Here is an 18,527-nt window from a genome sequence, read left to right on the forward strand (position 1 = left end):
CTTTTCCTCTCTCTCTGAGCAATAAAAGCAGCTTTTTTTTTTTTTTAACTTTGTGTCTCTACCTCTATCAAGAATTCTTTCTCAGCCAGCAGGCAAGGACCCACACAACTGGCGGGCTTTCCAATTTGGGAGCCCCTCCATCCACTAACAGAATATATGGATTACATGCTACAAGTAGCGTTCACATGCACAGGGAAAGAATGAATTCTATAATAAAGGGTGCCGAGACAATTGACTATTTGGGAAAAAGTAAGTGTTAGTCCTCCACATCTTACACCAAAAAGAAATTCCAGGTGGTTTCAGTAAGTGAATATTTTTTTAAAATACACTGAAAGAAAGAAACCAGAAGGTCAGTGATTTAATCAATAATAAACTGTAATAAAAATTAAAGACAAACTTGTTTTTAATACAAATTGGAGTTGTTCAAACAATAAACGAAACAATAACAAAAAAAGGAATTCATTTTTAAAATGCATTTTACCATATTATACCAGAATATACTATTTCAGGTAGATGAGAGTATTGATAAATGAGCTCATTAGTATATTCCATCGCGGGGAGTGCAGGCTGGGGCCACCACTGTGAAGCGTGGCTTGGACCCGTGTATCAAAAGCCGTAAAGTCGTGCGTGTTTCCTTGACCCAGCAATTACACTCCAACGAATTTATCATGAAAAGGTTATTGTGGTTACGCATAGGGATTATTAATGGCAGAGACCTGCATCGCATTATTGTGAGCGTATTGAAAACATGCTAAATACCTAAGTACCCACCAGTGGAGTAAAAAAGTACATCCACACAACATGATGAGAGCCCTTATAATAATGCTACGCAAGAATGCTTAATAACTGGAAAGATACTCACGATGTATTTTTAAATTTAAAAAGCAGGTTAGGAAACATTAGACGTTCTATGAATCCAAAGTTGGCAGGCAGGGAAATTATCTGGGTATAACAAACACGCATTAGAAAAAACAGTGTAAGAGTTTGGGCTGGAATGTCCACTCTGTTACAGGGGTCGGGGAGGTGACAGATTACTGGCGCTTTCCACTTCTTGTTTATGCATATGCTTTGCTTCCATCTGTGAATTACATTTATCGCCAGACAAAACAAGAAAATAACTTCCATGTTGAAAAAAAGTTACATGTGAGGAGAATGTGTAACGACAAAGGATTACTGTTTGAAAAAGGTTTTAAAAAGCTGTGAAATGTTATCAGAGCAACCAGAATCTGGCCCCCTTTTTAAGTCAGAGGATCTGGAAGGTGACCTGGCAGAGGTTGCCGATTATATCTTTGGGGATAGAATTGTATGAAGATTTTTTTTCCCTCCTCTCTTGGCTTTGCTAAATCCTAGATTTTCTCTAAAAAGACACACGACTTTGAAAAAAAGGCAGTAACTATTTAAAACACACATATTTAAAACAAGACTATTTTAAACATATTTTAACACATACAGAGCTTCACGCTTACACGTGGGTTCTGAACATCACAGGCCCGCCATCCTGGCCGCCCTGCGGGGTTCACGTCTCTGTGTCCAGGGCCATCAGAAAGGCATCTCACCCCCCAAAATGAGTTCAACATCAGCATCCTCTTCAGCTGCAAGATCTCCTCTGAGAGGAAGAAAATCATCATCAAAAAAAACAGAGTAAAAATAAATTTAAATTTTCCGGTCTATAAATGAGGTTAGCTGCTTTCTACATCTATTTTAAAAAGTTGTCTGTGGACCTGACCACACACATACACATATATTTCTACTTGTTTTCGGACAAGGGTTGCCCGCCTCCAGTCTCACTAAAAGTTTAAAGTGACCACATGACTCATATCTTCACACATAGTGTGCTGACACCGGCTCTCAGTTGCCCGCCACCATCTCTACTTATTAAGCATTTATTATGTGCTTGTTTTACCTACATTGTCTCAACTAACCCCTTATGCACATATGCATTCCTGCTAGTTTATAAGCAGGACGCTAAGCCTAAATTCCCTCAAGTCACCAGGCTGGAAAGCAAACGGCAGAGCTAGGACTTTACCCAAATACAACCACCGCCCAGTGCTGCCCGGTCAGATGCCCTGTACCCACCCCAACCCAAGGGGACAAGAGCCAGAGCAGTATAATCTTGGGTCCTGCACAAGTTTACCTCGTTTCACCACTATACAAAGCCCCAGAGTTCACATTCCCTGCATATAAGGCGTCCTGCGGGTTTTTTCTCTACCCTGGTTGTGGCCAAAGCAGCAGCAAACTGCAGCTAAAATTCAAAAATCTTTGCAACTGGTAAAACCTGATCCTTTAGAGTTATAAACCTCTCTGTTGGGAAAGGATCTTAAAGCCTATCTAATTCAGCTTCCAAAATCAAACTAGAACACGCTTTACAAGAACCCTGCCCAGTGCTCATCCACCCCATACTTCAATACCTCCTGTGACGTGGACCTCATTCTCTGGTCAACCTACTTCACAAGGAACTAATTCTACCAGAAAGGGTTTTTCTTCCAAAGCAAGCTTCCCGAAGTAAGTCTTCTCAATGACTTGCACATGACTGCAGTTTTGAGCCACTAATGCACCATGATGACTCTTTGCTTCCACAAAATTCACAGTGGTGCCCACGTGTGACCATTTCCTTGGCTGACTCGCTGTGTGCCAGCTGTCACTCCACCCCTTTCTAGCCCGCTCAAGGGGTCCTGTGACAACGCAAGTGAACAAGTGATGCTACATTTCATAGGAACAATCTCGAACCTGCTCTCCTTCATTTAAGGAAGTGGGCATTTTTAATCGCCACCCTTCCTGAGCCGTCTGCTTTTCCAGTATGCCTGTTGGGGTCCCCCCAGCCCAGAACCACTGCACCTTTCAATGGTATCACTATGAACGGGTCACCGGTTCCTGTTTCCTCTTCATGTACAAACCCACACCTGTCACAGATTCTCTGAATATTCCACTGTTTGCCAGAAAGTCACCATCTTCGAGTTGCTCTTTGTTTTGCTTTGTTTATTGGGAGGAGCACATTGGCTTTATAAGTCCGTTACCCTGCCACACCACCCGGGAGGTGTCACTGGCTGAGCAGGGGGCAGATGTGACCGCCTCTTCGCGGCCGTGGCCCAGATGGACGCCTCCGACAACCAGTCTAGAGCTAAGAAGGTGTCGCAGGCCGAGGGCTGCCGGCACAGCGCTCCCTCCCCACAAGACCACACTTCCTCCTGGGTTTTCAAGGGCACACCAACAGGAGATAAATGAGCCTTTCTAAAAACCACCTAAAAACACGGCACCTCATCTACTGGGTCTGCATATCCATCAGAGTGGAGGGGAGAGGGGCTGTCTTGGACATTTTCCGCCAAGAGCTCCAGCCAACGATGTCCGCACACTCAGGTACGTGCTCCTGTTTATGACCGACTGTGTCCCCTCCCTGAGGACAGGGTCATGGCTGTTCTCCACGGTGTGTCTTAGGGGGTGGCTGACAGGCACATGCTGAGTCACTTGGCCTGATACGGTCAGAGAAGGGCGGTAAAGGTGGATGAGCAGGAGGTTAGTGGCCCAGGAAGGAGGTGGCCCTTTCTGGAAAGCTCCCAGGCCTTGGTTCAGGTCTGCTGACCATTCAGACTTGGAGGTGGCACCAAGAACACATCGCAGCACTTTTCTTCTCCCATGAATTTTCTGTTAGTTTCTTCCCAGAGGTGTCTGGCCTACGGGCATCAGCCAGAAGGAGGCAGAGTTGGCTGGAGCCCAGGCTCCCAGGGTGGGGGCAGCCTCAGGGCCTCAGGACATCACCCCTAGTGCTCAGCTTTCCCACCTGGAAGAGTCGATTCTGCCTCCAGTGTGATCACAGCTGATCACAGCGACCGCAAACCAGCCACAAGCCTCTGTCTTTGCGGGCCTGGGGTTTGCTGTGACAGTTACAAACTCTGGGGCTGTGCCCTAGATGGGGCCAGATTGAAACGTGCAAGAATCCCTGTACCTTGGACTCTTTCCCAAAGGAAGGTAAAGGGAATGGCCCAAGGAGGGGTGGGGGGGACGCTTGAGGCAGGCAGTAGCCCCCCACAAGCAAGCGGAGCCAGGCAGAGCTGCTGCCACCCTGGGTGCCACCTGCACACCTGCCGCTTTTATGTGGGGACGTTATGTAGGGCGGCCCCTCCCCCGTCCAGCAGCTGTTTGGGACGAGGAACAAGTTCACTTAACAGCACAGAAGCATCGTTGTCCTGGTCCTGTCCTGGGACAGAAAGTCACCGTTTTAGAGTTGCTCTTTGTTTGGCTTTATAAGCCCATCACCCAGCCTGCACCAGGCCTGCAGTCACCTTAGGCACCGTGGAGGGTCAAAAGCGATAGGGCCCAAAGAACCTGCTCAGACCTTTGAAACCCAGTCTGGAGCTCAGTCCTCAGGAAAGACTGCTCTTGGTGTTATTCGCATTATTTAACAGTGTTGTGTATGTATTTTAGACATTTCAAGCCAATGTACATGATTCACAAGAGGAAATTTTAACAAACTGTGGTCCATTGACTTGGCAGACAGTTATTCAAAGCTCATCAATCGTAGTCATAAAGATATTGTAAGAGACTGAATATTTAAGCAAGCAGCTAATGGAAAAGCAGGACATAACATTGCATTTACAGTAAGGTCAAGAGGAGGCTTTGGGAAAGGAGCACAAGAAAGCACCCCGAGTGTGCTCTGAAGTCTAGAATCTTCTTTTCATCTTCTGTGGTGGGCCCTGTTCCCCCTTCCTCTCCCCTCCTCCACCCACGGGCCTCCCACCCTCCCCCTTCCCTGGCCCAATGGAACAATGAAAGGCCCCCTCCCCCAGGACCCTGGGAGGGGAGGGAGAGGGGTGGGGTAGACCTTTTTTTTTTTTTTCCTCTTTTCATTTGGTGTTTCATCCAATCACATATTCACGCTTCATTTTCTTGCTCCTCGACGTTGGGCGGGTGGCTTCTCGTCCCTAAGCCTGTTTTCACTCCAACAAATTGGAGATAACCATCGCCTTCCCCCACCCCGTACGTACATCAGCCCCCGCACCCACAGCGGCCCAGCGGCGAGCTAAGATGCGGAACACAGCAGCGGTTCGGGGCTCGGGGCGCGCCGGTTAGCGGTCTCCAGCTGTACGAGACGCTGCCCCGCTCTGTGCCTCGGCCTCGGTGTCTGGGAAACGGGGCGCCCGGGTACCTGGACCAGGAGGTCGTGCGGGTACGCGAGGTGGCAGTCAGCGCCGCGCACGCAGTACAGGCGCCCAGTCAAGCCTAGGGCCCTTCTCCCTTCCTCTCCAGTGGGTGAGAGAAGAGGTTCCCTACATCTCCAATCACACCTGGAATACACTCCTGCCCCCCCCCAGCCCCCATTGTCGCCCCGGATCCACCAACTCCCCCAGGACCCTTGCGCCTGCGCGCGCCCTGCCCAGACCCCCCCACCCCCAACAGGGCTCCTCCTCGCCTTCCTCCAGGACCACTCCCCCATCCACCCTCCCACACAGGTTTTCCAGAAGGCCCCGAGAGGTTCTCCGCCATCACACCCAGCATACTTGTCACACACTGTCCTTTTCTCTGCGTTTTCCCTTGTTCTCTCTGCGCCTCCACTGTCAGCCTCGGAGACCACACGTGGTTCTTGAGCGTTCCTTAGCCCTCTGCCTAGCGCAATAATATTTACAAAAATGAGCAAATAAACATCACGTTTAAGATGAAAACTGATCAGACACTTGGTCCTTATCCTTAAAAATGGTTGTAGGAAAAAAACAAATATTATATGATTCCACTTATATGAGGTTCCCAGAGTATTCCAATTCCTGGAGACAAGAAAGCAGAATGGTGGGCGCCAGGGGCTGGGGGCTGGGGGCCGGGGAGGGGGAGTTAGTGTTTAATGGGAAGATGAAAAAGCTCTGGCGATGGAAGTGGTGATGTTGCAGTGAGAATGTACTTAACGCCACTGAATTGTACCCTTAAAAATAGGTAAAATGGTAAATGTTAAGCTATACTTTGTCACAATTAAAAATTGTGGGAAAAGTTATAAACATACTAAACTAGAAAGTTTTGAGACAACATGTGGATAAAGGACACAGGCAATATGAAGCAGAGCACCCACTGCTTGATTCAGCCCCTCGAACAGAAAGAAACCCAGTCCTCTCCTGAAGGTTGTTCCGAGGTGGGTGTGGCCTTGGGCTGAGTGTGGCTCCCCCAGAAGGGAAATGAGTTATTTTTAAGTCTTCCATTTATAAAAGTCCTATAATCATTGTAATACACGTTGCAGAAACTTAGGAACTAGAAAAAAGAGTGAGGGAAAGACATCTTAATATATTTTAATGTAATGTTTTTCAACATTTTTTTAGTTGTAATCATGTTGAATGTTTTAATGAAGTAGACCATAAGCCTTTTTTCTTATTCTTACGTAGTTTTCACAATTATAACAATTCATAATTATAATGCTTAAAATTGTATAGAGCAGATTATCATAGTTTACTTAAATGACCCTTTATTTCTGAACATTTCAATTGTTTTAAACATTTAACATCTTTGGTTATTGCTCTAAATCTAAGATTATATCCACAGGAGAAATTTTCCAGATTAGAATTACTGAGCATAGGGGTATAAATATTTTTATAGCTTTTAATACTTGGCATCAAATTGCTTTCCAGGCCACCAGCAGGTACCAGTTCTGCACCACTGTCATCCACAATAGGTGTCACCTTCTCTTTTTTTAGCCCTGCTGGGTTATAGGTGGGAAATACTTTTTCAGTGTTGATATGATTTTGTATTGGAAGATTGCTATATTTTTTTAAGACTTTATATTTTTAGAGCAATTTTAGGTTCACAGCAAAACTGAAAAGAAGATACAGGGATTTCCCATATACCTCCCTGCCCCCACGCATGCATAGCCGCCCCCCTTATCAACATCCCACACCAAAGTAGTTCGTTTGTTACAACTGACGAACGTGCACTGACACATCCTTATCACCCAACGTTCATAGTTTACATTAGGACTTACTCTTAGGATTTACTCATAGATTTACATCCTATGGATTTGGACAAATGTATAATGGCATGTATCCATTATAATATGCAGAGTCGTTTCACTGCCCTAAAAATCCTCTGTGCTCTGCCTGTTCCTTCTCCTTCCGCCCAACCCCTAGCAACCCCTAGTCCTTCTACTGTTTCTATAGTTTGCCTTTTCCAAGATGTCATACAGTTGGAACCTTTTCTTATTGGCTTTTTCACTTAGTAATATGCATTTAAGTTTCCTCCATGTCTTTTCATGGCTTGATAGCTCATTTCTTTTTAGTGCCCAATAATACTCCATTGTCTGGATGAACCAAACTTTATTTATCCATCCCTACTGAAGGATAGCTTGGTTGCTTCCAATTTGGGGCAATTATGAAGAAAGCTGCTATAAACATCTCTCTGCAGATTTCTGTGTGGACATGAATTTTCAACTCCTTTGGGTAATACAAGAAGTATGATTGCTGGATCATATGATAAGAGTACATTTAGTTTTGAAAGAAACCGGCAAACTGAAAGAAATATATATGTATATTCCAAGATAGATAGATAGATAGATAGATAGATAGATAGATATCTCCTGTGGTCTTTCTGAGAGTCAGGAATAAAGAACATTAAAGCAAATGTGGCAAAATGTTAAAAGTTCATAAAGTATAAATGGAAGTTCATTATATTATTTTTGCAATGTATCTGTAAGTTAGGAAATATTTCAAAATAAAACTTTAAAAATTAAAGGGGAAAAAAAAAAAAGAAACTAGCAAACTGTATTTCAAAGTGGCTGAACCATTTTGGATTCCCACCAGCTGCTCCACATTCTCACCAGCATTTGGTGTTGTCAGTGTTTTGGATTTTGGTGATTCTAGTAAGTGTGTAGTGGAATCTCATTTTTGTTTTAATCTGCATTTCCCTGATGACATATGATGCTTTCTTTTGCTTATTTGCCATCTATTGATCTTCTTTGGTGAGGTATCCATCAAGATTTTTCACCCATACTTTAATCGGGTTGTTTGCTTGCTTATTGTTGAGTGTTAACAATTCTTTGTGTACATCAGATAACAGTCCTTTATCAGATGTACTGTTTGCAAATATTTTTTCCTGTCTGTGGCTTGTCTTATCACTCTCTTGACATTGTTTTAGCAGAGCCAAAGGTTTTAAATTTTAATACAGTTCAGCTTATCAGTTATTTCTTGCATGAATCGTGCCTTGAAAGAATGCAGCATTTTTAAATCTCTGTGTTTCCCAAGTGGAACATCTTTCCTTGTAGTACACAGATCTTCCTGCTGTGTTTACAGACCTAAAGGACAGAGTTTTTGCCGGAAACAGTGCAGGAACTCAAAGCCCTAGGGAGGGTTACTGGTTCAGTCCACTGTGTGCCTGGGGGCAAATCAGGGTGGGATTATTGGAAGTGGTAACCTAAGTACTGAGTCGTGGCTCGGGGAGACAGCAAGACAGGCTTACCGAGGTCATAGGCAGAGGCTCCTCACCCAGGTCAAGGACAAACAGACAATCTAGAACCTGAAAGCAGTGCAGTGGTTCTCCAAAATCAGAGAAGCAGTGCTGGAAAAGGCAAAAGAATACAGAAGGCAAGATGGGATGCTAACTACTATAGATAAACTAGATAAACAACAAGTTTCTTCTGTAGAGCACACGGAACTATATTCCATACCTTATAGTAACCTATAATGAAGAAGAATATGAAAACAAATATATGTGTGTATATGTATGACTGAAACATTATGCTGTACACCAGAAACTGATACATCGTAAACTGGCTATACTCCAATTAAAAAAATAGATGGGATGGAGCTAAGGGCTTAGCAGGGGGAAGAGAGGGGTGTGGGAAGTAAGGGGCAAAGAACAGGCAAAGCCCCCTCCAGGGGACTCTGCCTTTGGGGAGGATGGGTTACACTGGGGGCTTTCCCCCACTGTGGCAGGGTCTTGCTAAAAGTGAAACTGTGATTTTCCAAGAAGGGGTTTGCCCTGGGAGGGAAGATGTTCTGCATGGGGGTCCACACTGGCTCAAAAACAATCCCTCTCCAGCTTTCAGTTACTGAGCCCTGCTACAGTGGTCCCCAACTTACCCTGCATCCCAGCCTGGGCCAGGGCATAAAGGAGCCCCAGTGGGTCTCAGCTCAAGTGTGCCTGCCAGCACCAGACCCCGGTTACTTCCTCAACACAAGGTGAGTAAGAGTAAGAAAGCTCCCATCTGCTGAGCACTTCCCAGGTGCCAGTGCTATGCTGGGAGCGGTGTGTTCCTTTTCTTTATTTTCCTAGCAGCCTGACAAGGTAGATATTAGGGACCCCTTTAACAGGTGAGTAGACTGAGGCTCAGAGAGGCTCCCTGGCGTGATTGAAATCACACAGCATCTAATGGATCGGAGAGCTAGGATTCAGCCTGACTCCAGCGCCTCACTTACTCCCCACATGTGCCAGAAACAGCCCAGCTGCCCCTTAAGACTTTGAAGAGCAGCACCCTGTGTGTTTGGAGAAAAACCTGGCAGAAGTCTGGGTAACCTGATAAAAGTCTGAATTACTGGATTATTTGAGAATAAAGTGAGTCCTTTCAAACCAGCTAAGTCCAGCTATACAGAGTGGTTCAGGAGAAGAGGCGAGGCTGGAGGGGAGGTGGTCGGAGCTTGTGGGGCAGACAGAATGGCTCAGTAGTCAGGGCAGACGCTGGTGTCTGACAGACCTGCACTGCCGTGTGACACTGGGCAAGTGACCCTGGTTAATTTTCTCCCAATTTTTATTGAGATATAATTGACATAAAATATTGTATTAGTTTAAGGTGCACAACATAATGATTTGATATATGCATGTTGTGAAATGATCACCACAATAAGTCTAGTTAATGTCCACCATCTCACGTGGTTATAAATTCCTTGTGATGAGAACTTTTAAGATCTACTTTCTTAACAAGAGTGTCATTAACTGTCGTCACCATGATGTACATTACATGCCCGGAATTTATGTATCTTACAACTGGACATTTATACGTTTTGACTCCCTTCACTCATTTCACCTACTCCTCTGCCTCTGGCAACCACTAACCTTTTCTCTGTTTCTTTGCATTCAGTTTTTTTTCGATTCCACATATAAGTGAGATCATACAGCATTTTTCTTTCTCTGCCTGACTTATTGCGCTTACTTAATGCCTTCAAGGTCCATCTACGTTGTTGCAAATGGAAGGACTTTCTTCTTCTCTGTGGCTAAATAATATTCCATTGTTTATTTACAGTACATTTTTTTAATCCATCCACTCATCTATGGACACTTAAGTTGTTTCCATATCTTGGGTATTGTAAATAATACTGCAATAAACACAGGGGTGACCATATCACTTCAAGATGGTAATTTCATTTCCTTTGGATACTGAGAAGATGAAATGCTGGATCATATAGCAGTTCTGTTTTTAACTTTTTGAGGAACCTCCATACCTTTTTCCATAGTAGCTGCACCAATTTATACTCCCACCAATAGAAATAGAAACCATGCAAATTATGTTCTCAGAACACAATGAAATTAAACTAGCATCGATAACAGCAAGATATCTGAACAATCCCTAAGTATTTGGAGATTAAACGACATACTTCTAAATAATACATGGGTCAAAGAAAAAGTCTCAATGGAAACTTAAGACTATTTCAAACTAAACAGAAATGAAAACACAACTTATCAAAATTTGTGGGATGCAGCAAAAGCAACGCTTAGAGGGAAATTTATAGCATTAGATGCATGTATTAAAAAGAAAGGAAGATCTAAAATCAATAATCTAAGCTTTCACCTTAGGAAATGGGAGAAAGTAGAGCAATTTAAGCCTAAAGGAAGCAGAAGAAAAGAAATAAAATTTAGGTGGGGAAGGTATAGCTCAATGGTAGAGTGCATGCCTAGCATGCACAAGTTGCTGGGTTCAATTCCCAGTACCTCCAGTACCTCCATTAAAAATAAATAAATAAATAACCTCCCGCCACCAAAGAGATAAAATTTAGAGCAGACATCAATGAAACTAGTAAGGTTAGGGGTACAGCTCAGTGGTAGATTGTGTTCTTGGCATGCACGAAGTCAAAAAAAAATTTTTTAACGCCAAAAATTGAAATTACGTACTATTTAGAAACTACTGTATCATAATGAAAAAGCAGACACAATCTGAATGTCCAACTAATTGAGGGCTAACTGGGCAAAATATGAGCAGAATATCTTGCTGATACCAGGTGAGACTCATGAAGAACATGTTATAAAAGAAAAGAGTATGGTGCAAGAATTTTTAAAAGCAGCCCAGAAAACTGAATAAGAAAATGATGGGGAAAATTAAATGCATAAGTTTAGCATTTAAACAAAAAAGACCAAAAAATAAATAAATAAAATAAAAAGAACTACAAAATAAACACACCAAAATATTGAGAGATTATATTTCCATACTGGCACTATGGGAGACTTTTTTCCTTCTCTATTTTCCAAATTTTTTTAAACCAAAAAAAAAAAAAGGCAAAAAAAATTTAGATTAAATACTGATTGTATACATCTGAGGCAGAGAGGAATTTAGGGAACTGCTAAAGTCACAAATTCAGTGCGGGGGGCGGGCCCAGGCGCCCCCCAATCCCGTTGCTGTGTCTATAGTCAGCTCAGGACTCCGGTGAACAACCGGAAGCAATGATTCACATCACCAGAAGAAACAGGCTGGGCCTAGTGACTTGTTAGTGGCTGACAGCAGGACACGTTTTGACCAAGGGACTCTGGTTCCGGGCAGCTCCAGGGCTAGCTAGGGGCTGGGCCTTCCAGGTAAAATAAAACCAAGAGCGGAAGGAAATCAGTGACTAGATCAAAGGAACCCCAGAGAGGCCCTGGCCGCTGTAACTTCTCACATTAGTGCTCTCAGGCTGTCCCTTCTCCCAGACCCGCCCCGGCCCAGCGCGCGCGAGGCCGGACCCGCCGCCCGGACCTTTCCCGGCACAGCGACCTCGGCGTCCTGCGCGAGAGACCAGGGGCCGGACGCTCCACCTGCCCTCAGGACGTCTCGAACCCCCAGACCCCGCCCGCTTCCTGCCGGGTGTCCCCCTCGTCCCCTTCCCCCCGGGCCCATGGCCCCCTCTCCAGGATGCAGGTCAAGATGAGCAAGCGAGACGACCCCGCTCGCCTCCCCTCCGCGCCCGCGCCCATCAGCCCGCGCCAGGGGAGGGGACCAGCAGACAGCGGCCGGGTGGCCCCGAGCCCAGGCTCTCTCGTTCGGCCCCTTTTCATTTTTGGCAAGTGAATGAAGGATAGTTGGGAGAACTCACAGCCTGGCCCAAAAAAAGAGAGGTTCTCAGAATGGGGATTCCTATTCACCAGGAAAGCGCTGACATTCTGTTTCCACGGAAGATGCATTGCGCAGATGGTTCAGGACTAATTGGTAGAAATTTAAGAGTTTGGGGAGGTTAGGAGTCTATCTGAAATATTTCCCCGCCCTATCTTGGGCCAGAAATTCCATCTTCGACCAGTCTTTTGACCCCCTGTCAAATGCTAATCCTGCCCTCCTCCCTACTCCACCCTTTCCCTCAGTGCACCCCGGGTTGCCGAAAAAAGGTAGGACTCTGGGGACCTGTAACACGACTCTTGGGAGTTGGGGTGAGGAATCCTGGGAAAGGCGAGACCCGGAGCCACAGCCCGGCAGCTAGGTGGGGACGTTGAAGAGGGCTGGGCTCCGGATGGCCGGAAGGGAATATGCACCAGCTTCGGTTTTGCTTGCGGTAAAGCAGGGACTGAATTCAGAATCCCTCCCTACCCACGCCCGCGCCCCAAACCAGGCCAAAACTAGAGCAGCATCGCCCCCTGCTGGACTGAACGGGGTGTTCGATTTTATTCGAGGCGGGCAAGGCGCGGGCGTGGTAGAGAGCGTCCCGGCTGCTGGTCCCGGCTCAGTCCGGCCTCCTGAGTTACTCTAGTAAAATGCTCAGACCCTCCCTGGGCCTCCGATTTTCTTTCTCTATAAAATAAATGGATTGGACTGGATCCTCTCTCAGCTTACTTCCAGGTCCGGATTCTAGATCCCTCCTTTCTCCTACCCTCGGCCCCCAACCAAGGGCCCTTGGAGTCTTCTTCATCCTTCCCCCCACAGCATGGTTCTCCCCACCCGCTATGGCGCCGCAGTTTCTGCCTCAGTGCTGCGCGCTGAGCTCTGCGCCCTACGCGTGAAGCTGCCGCGGCCCCTCGTTCAGCGCCACTGTTTTCTGGGATAAGAGTGGGAAGTGTGCTGCCCGCCTCTGGTCAGTGTGCTGCTGTGCTCAGAAAAAGTAATTCCTATGAGAAAAGCGGGGAGGGGTGGAATACAGGCTTGGATCAGCCGGGGTGGATATTTTGGAGCTGTTCCAGTCTGGCCCAGAGAATTCTACAGGAGTAACTGGGAAGGGAAGAGGGCAAACTGCTTACGACAGCTGTGAACCGGCCCCCACCTCCTCTCCAGCATCAACTCTGCCTCAACAGTCCTGATCGATGCTGGGCTCCGCAAACACACAGAGCCGCTTCTGGTCATCGTAGCCTTTGCGACACTGCCTGCCTTCAGCCTGGCTACCTCACACCACCACCACCCTCCCCAACTCCCACCACGCCTGCTTCTTCGCTTCCTTAAAGTCTGAGTTCAGGCACAACCAGTCGCCCTGGTGGCCCTCCCCAGTCTCCACCCCACCCCTACGGGCAGAGGGTGGCGGTAAGCTGGGCTCCCCATGCGCCTGTCCGCGGCTGCACCCACCACATCCTGGCACCCTCAACGCGGTATCACGTGTAACTTTGTCTATCCCCGTTGCTAGGCAGCATCGGTACCCAGGACAGTAGCAGCAGACCACGAAACATGACACCAACTGCAACCCCCACCCGCACCCCAGCTCCCCGTAGCTCGCTCCACTGCATGACCGCTTGGGGATGTCTACCGAACAAGACTGAAACTGACTGGGGCAGTGGGGAGATAGTACTTCATTGCCTCTGCCTCTGGGCACATGCAGCAGTGTTCCTGAAGGACAGTTGACACCAGTGTCTGGGGTGTGAAGGAAGCAGCTCATTTCTCTCCTTCCTGCTAAACTGAGAAGGTGCAAACCACCTGAGAAATTCTCTAACCTCCTTCTTTCCGCCCCCACCAAAAGATGGGGGGAGGGAGGAGCTGGAGGACCAGGCGAGGAGGAAGGGAGGGAAAAGTCTTTGGCTCCCCCACCTCCACCCTCGCCTCTGTCTTCTTTTCTTTCTTTTCCAAGCTCCGCCTTTTCTGCCTTCCACTCTCCAGGTCTACACCTCCCTCCACATCTTCCCAGAGGAGGAAGATCTTATAAATGGGTCGCCGTGCTACAGGAGCTGCTGGGGACTTTTCGGCCCGCTCGCAGGTTCTGGTGGTTAGCTGTGGAAACAGTCGTCCTCCCCTCTTGAGATGTTTCCATTGCTTCGTCGAAGAGAGCTGCTCAGATCCCCTCGGAAAGTTGCATGGGGCGGGGGCTGCCCACCAGCAAAGTCATAGTTTATAACACGTGAGTGACAAAAGCTTTATGGTTGAGTTGAGGTTCATGGATGCTCTACCAACACCCAAATAAAAGAATTAACCATCTTGTACAAAAAGAAAAATTTCCACTGACTTTTTAAAGTTTCTATTCTGGGTAAATAGTTTCAAGACAAATTGTCTCTCCAAAAGAAGAGGAGGAAGGTCTTCAGAACTTTTCATCTTGCAAAACTGAAACTCTGTACCCATTAAATACTAACTTCCCCTCCTCCCTTCCCCCCAGCCCCGACAACCACCATCCTACTTTCTGTCTCTGAGTTTGAACACTCTTCGTACCTCATGTAAGTGAATCGTACAGTATTTGTCTTTTTGTGACTGGCTTATTTCACTTAGCATAACGTCTTCAAGATTCACCCATGTTGTAGTATCTGTCGGAATGTCCTTCCCTTTTAGGGCTATGCATAATATTCCGTCACAGGCATGTGTCACATTTTGCTTATCCATTCACCCATCAATGGATGTCTGGGTTGTTTCCATGTTTTAACTATTGTGAATAAGGCTGCTATGAACATGGCGCACTCCTTCACTCAGTTTTAACTTGACAGCAAACACTTTTTATCATAAATACTTGTAAAGCATATAATTTCCAATGTGTTGTAAATGTTGATATTTTTAAATAAAACTTTACATCAGTCTTTTGGTTTCTAATGGAACATAAACAAATGATATATCAATTTTATTTCAACCATCACCCATTTTAAAAATACAAGAACAAATTCTCCTTTAACTTCTGGAATTTTCCAGCATTCTTTTTTTTCCTCAAACTTATAAATGCTATCCCACTTTCTCCATAGACATTTATTCTAATATAATATGTTCTTATGCTTGAAGATCTTTTGTTCATCATACTTCTCTGCCAAAAAAGCATACAAATTGAAATTTTAATTTCCTACAGCTGTAAATTTCTAAGTATTAAAATTTTATTTAGATTATGCCATCATCCTTACATTATCAGTAGTACATAATTGTTCAAAAATAATAAATTATAAATAAAATTAATCCGAAATTATAAAAATCAAAATGATTGAAAATTAATTATTAAACATAAAAAGTAACCTTTGGTGATAATGTACTGTAGTTATGCAAAATGTTACCATTGGGGAAGCTGGGTGAAGGATATATGGGATCTGTCTGTATTATTTCTTATAACAACAACGTCAATCTACAATCATCTCAAAATAAGAAGCTCTATCAAAAAAGTAACTTTGAGGCGAAATCTAGCTCTTAATGAGGTGAATAGGGTCCAAATAGTTAATGAACCCGTAGGATAATATTACCTATTGTTAGAATGAGACAGAGTTTAGCATCGTTTTCCAGTTTTTTGTTTTGTTTTTCATACTGTGTAAGCACTGAGGAATCTTGTTCCCTTACATCAGTAGTTGGTTTTGTTATACCGGAATCACCAAATCTTTTAACTTTTTCCAAAATTTCTTTGGCCAAAAAAAAAAAATTCACAATAGCGATCTACCATCAGAAGGTAATTTTAAGGATCTATCAGTTGCTGTGTTAGTTTGCAAGGGCTGCTATAACAAAGTACCAAGAACTAGGTAGCTTAAACAACAGAAATGTGTTCTCTCACAGGTTTGGAAGCTAGAAATTCAGGATCAAGGTATTGGCTGAGTTAGTTCCTTCGGAGGGTGGTGAGGGACAATCTGTTCCATGCCTCTCTCATAGCCTCTGGTAGGTGGCCGGCCATCTTTGGGGTTCCTTGGACTGTAGAAGCATCACCCCCATCTCTGTCTTTATTTTTCCTTGACATTCTCCCTGGGTGTGTGTCTGTGTCCAAATTTCCCCCCTTTTAAGGACCCCAGTGATATTGGATTAGGACTCACCCTAATGACCTCCTTTCATCTCGATTACCTCTAATAAAGACTCTATCTCCAAATAAGGTCACATCTAGAGGTACTGGGGGTTAGGACTCCAGCATATGAACTTTCACAGAGTGGGGACACAATTCAACCCATAACAGTTGCCAAACCTAGTAGGTCTTCTTTCAATTGTGTTGTAAGCAAAGACTCAGGAAGCACTGGCCTCTACGTGGATGGGTCACCATCTTTAGAGTTACTCCTCTGTTTTTGGATTCCACTGAAATAGGTTTTAACACAGCCTATCAAGTAGCTGTCAACTGCACTGTTCCTCTCCCACTGCAAAGCTGTGGCCTACCCTGATCAACCTAGAAAGGGTTGGGGAACTAGAAATATTTTTAACTTCAATACCAACTTACCAAAACAATGGTCTGACAAAATGTTTTCATCTTATCACAGGCTTTCAACTTTGTTTTCATCAAGACTTTGGCGCTAAAGGTTTACCTCATTTGATTTGTGTAATATAAAAATACTGCCAACTAACCTCATTGGCAAATCAAGCCAACTAACAAATCAGATTTATTTTCTGTTAAAAAAAAAGTAAGTCTGATTCCTTTTGCAATCCTAATGAACATGTTAGTGTACATCCCATAATGGTCTCACTTCTGGATTCTAGCTCTACAATCGAGAGGCAGGTAGAGTGACGAGGCCCAGGAGTCAGCCACGAGGTCCTCTGCCTCCAGGGGATGCCCTCTTTTCCAGCATCTCAGGGACCCTTCTCTGGAGAAATGCATTCTTTGGCAATTCCTAAACAAATGAATATTAAATGAAAAATATTTGGGTGTTGCCCTTTGATTGCTGCCCAAGAGGGCATTAAACCTTGCAAGATACAGAAGAGTAGGAGGTCTGCCGCTTTGTTTTAAAGCAGGAAAAGAGCAATCATGAAGGCAGGGCGAGGGGATGGCTGGGGAAAGAGCGTTAATGTGAAGATCTCCCAAAAACATTTGTTCTTGGACAGATCTGGGCCAATGGGATTTGAGGATCTGGAAAACCAACCCCTTAAACTTATATGTATCCTTAAGGATGGTCTTCATGTTCCCCCAAATGTATGAAGACCCTGGTTTGAGAACTACAAAACAGTGGTATATTCACCAGATAATACTATTATACAGCATTTAAGAGAAATGAACTAAATTCATGTCTCAGCATAACTCAAACTCAAAGACATGTAATATAACATTTCTATATATTGAAACATTCTCAAAAATAATAGTATATATAGTTAATACATATCTACACACACAGCAAAAGTATTAAAACAGAGAGGGGGCAAGTTGAAAGTAGTAAAATAGAAAAGATCTTTCGTTCAAACAGAAAATGTAAGAGAGCTAGTGTGGCCATGTGAATATCAAGCTAGACTTCAAAACAAAGCATCACCAGAGATAAAGAGGGACATTTTGGTGGGGAGGGTATAGCTCAGTGGTAGAGTGCCTGCTTAGCATGCATGACATCCTGGGTTCAATCTCCAGTACCTCCTCTAAAAATAAATAAACCTAATTACCTCTTCCCTAAAATAAAAAAAAAGAGACATTTTGTAATGATAAAAGAGTTAATCTGCCAAGAAGACAGACAATCCTAAATGTGTATGTGCCCAATAACAAAGCTTCAAAATACGCAAGGCAAAAAACCAGAGTTAAAGGGAGAAATAGACAAATCCAGAATCATGGCTGGAAATGTAACATCCTTCTTTCATAGTTGATGGACAAAACCCCAAACGTTGCTTCTGGGAAGGAGGCAGGGTTTGGGGGGATGGTACAATTGCTTCTGTAACATTCATCTGAAGCAAATATGACAAAACGCTAACACGTTAGTTTTAAGGAGTGTTTTCTGAGGAGTATATGGTATTTTATATTATTTGCTCTCTTTTTCTGTGTTCAGATGCTTTCATAACTTTATAAAAAGTGAATGGAAGAAATATTTAAGTGAATGAGCAATAAATGAAATCCAGACATCAGCATTACTTCATCCAACATTACTTCAACTCCACACCCCACCCATGCGAGCCTCCCTCCCCTGCCTTCCTCCTTACCTGTGAGCCTTCCTCATTTCACTGTTGACCACTGACAATTGTGTGGAGTTGGGTGTCCTTTTTGTGGGTGAGGCACTAAACACAGGCTTACAATCTCTTCCTGCCACAGACTTGCAGTCCCAAGTTTGAATGTCCTCCCATAACTCCCTTATAGCTC

The 18,527-nt window shown here is 44.6% G+C and overlaps 1 long non-coding RNA gene across 1 annotated transcript; it reads right to left on the reverse strand.

The window, feature by feature from the left end:
* Window positions 1-379: 379 nt before the first annotated feature.
* Window positions 380-12,674, reverse strand: LOC141575443 (uncharacterized). The gene is made up of 3 exons (XR_012503031.1): window positions 12,539-12,674; window positions 12,286-12,342; window positions 380-5,598 (listed from the first exon to the last, which is right to left on the reverse strand). It is a non-coding gene; the product is annotated as an uncharacterized LOC141575443 (long non-coding RNA).
* Between the last annotated feature and the right edge of the window lie 5,853 nt (window positions 12,675-18,527).

The sequence above is a fragment of the Camelus bactrianus genome, chromosome 28, assembly GCF_048773025.1.
Source record: "Camelus bactrianus isolate YW-2024 breed Bactrian camel chromosome 28, ASM4877302v1, whole genome shotgun sequence".
In the NCBI taxonomy this organism is placed as follows: domain Eukaryota; kingdom Metazoa; phylum Chordata; class Mammalia; order Artiodactyla; family Camelidae; genus Camelus; species Camelus bactrianus.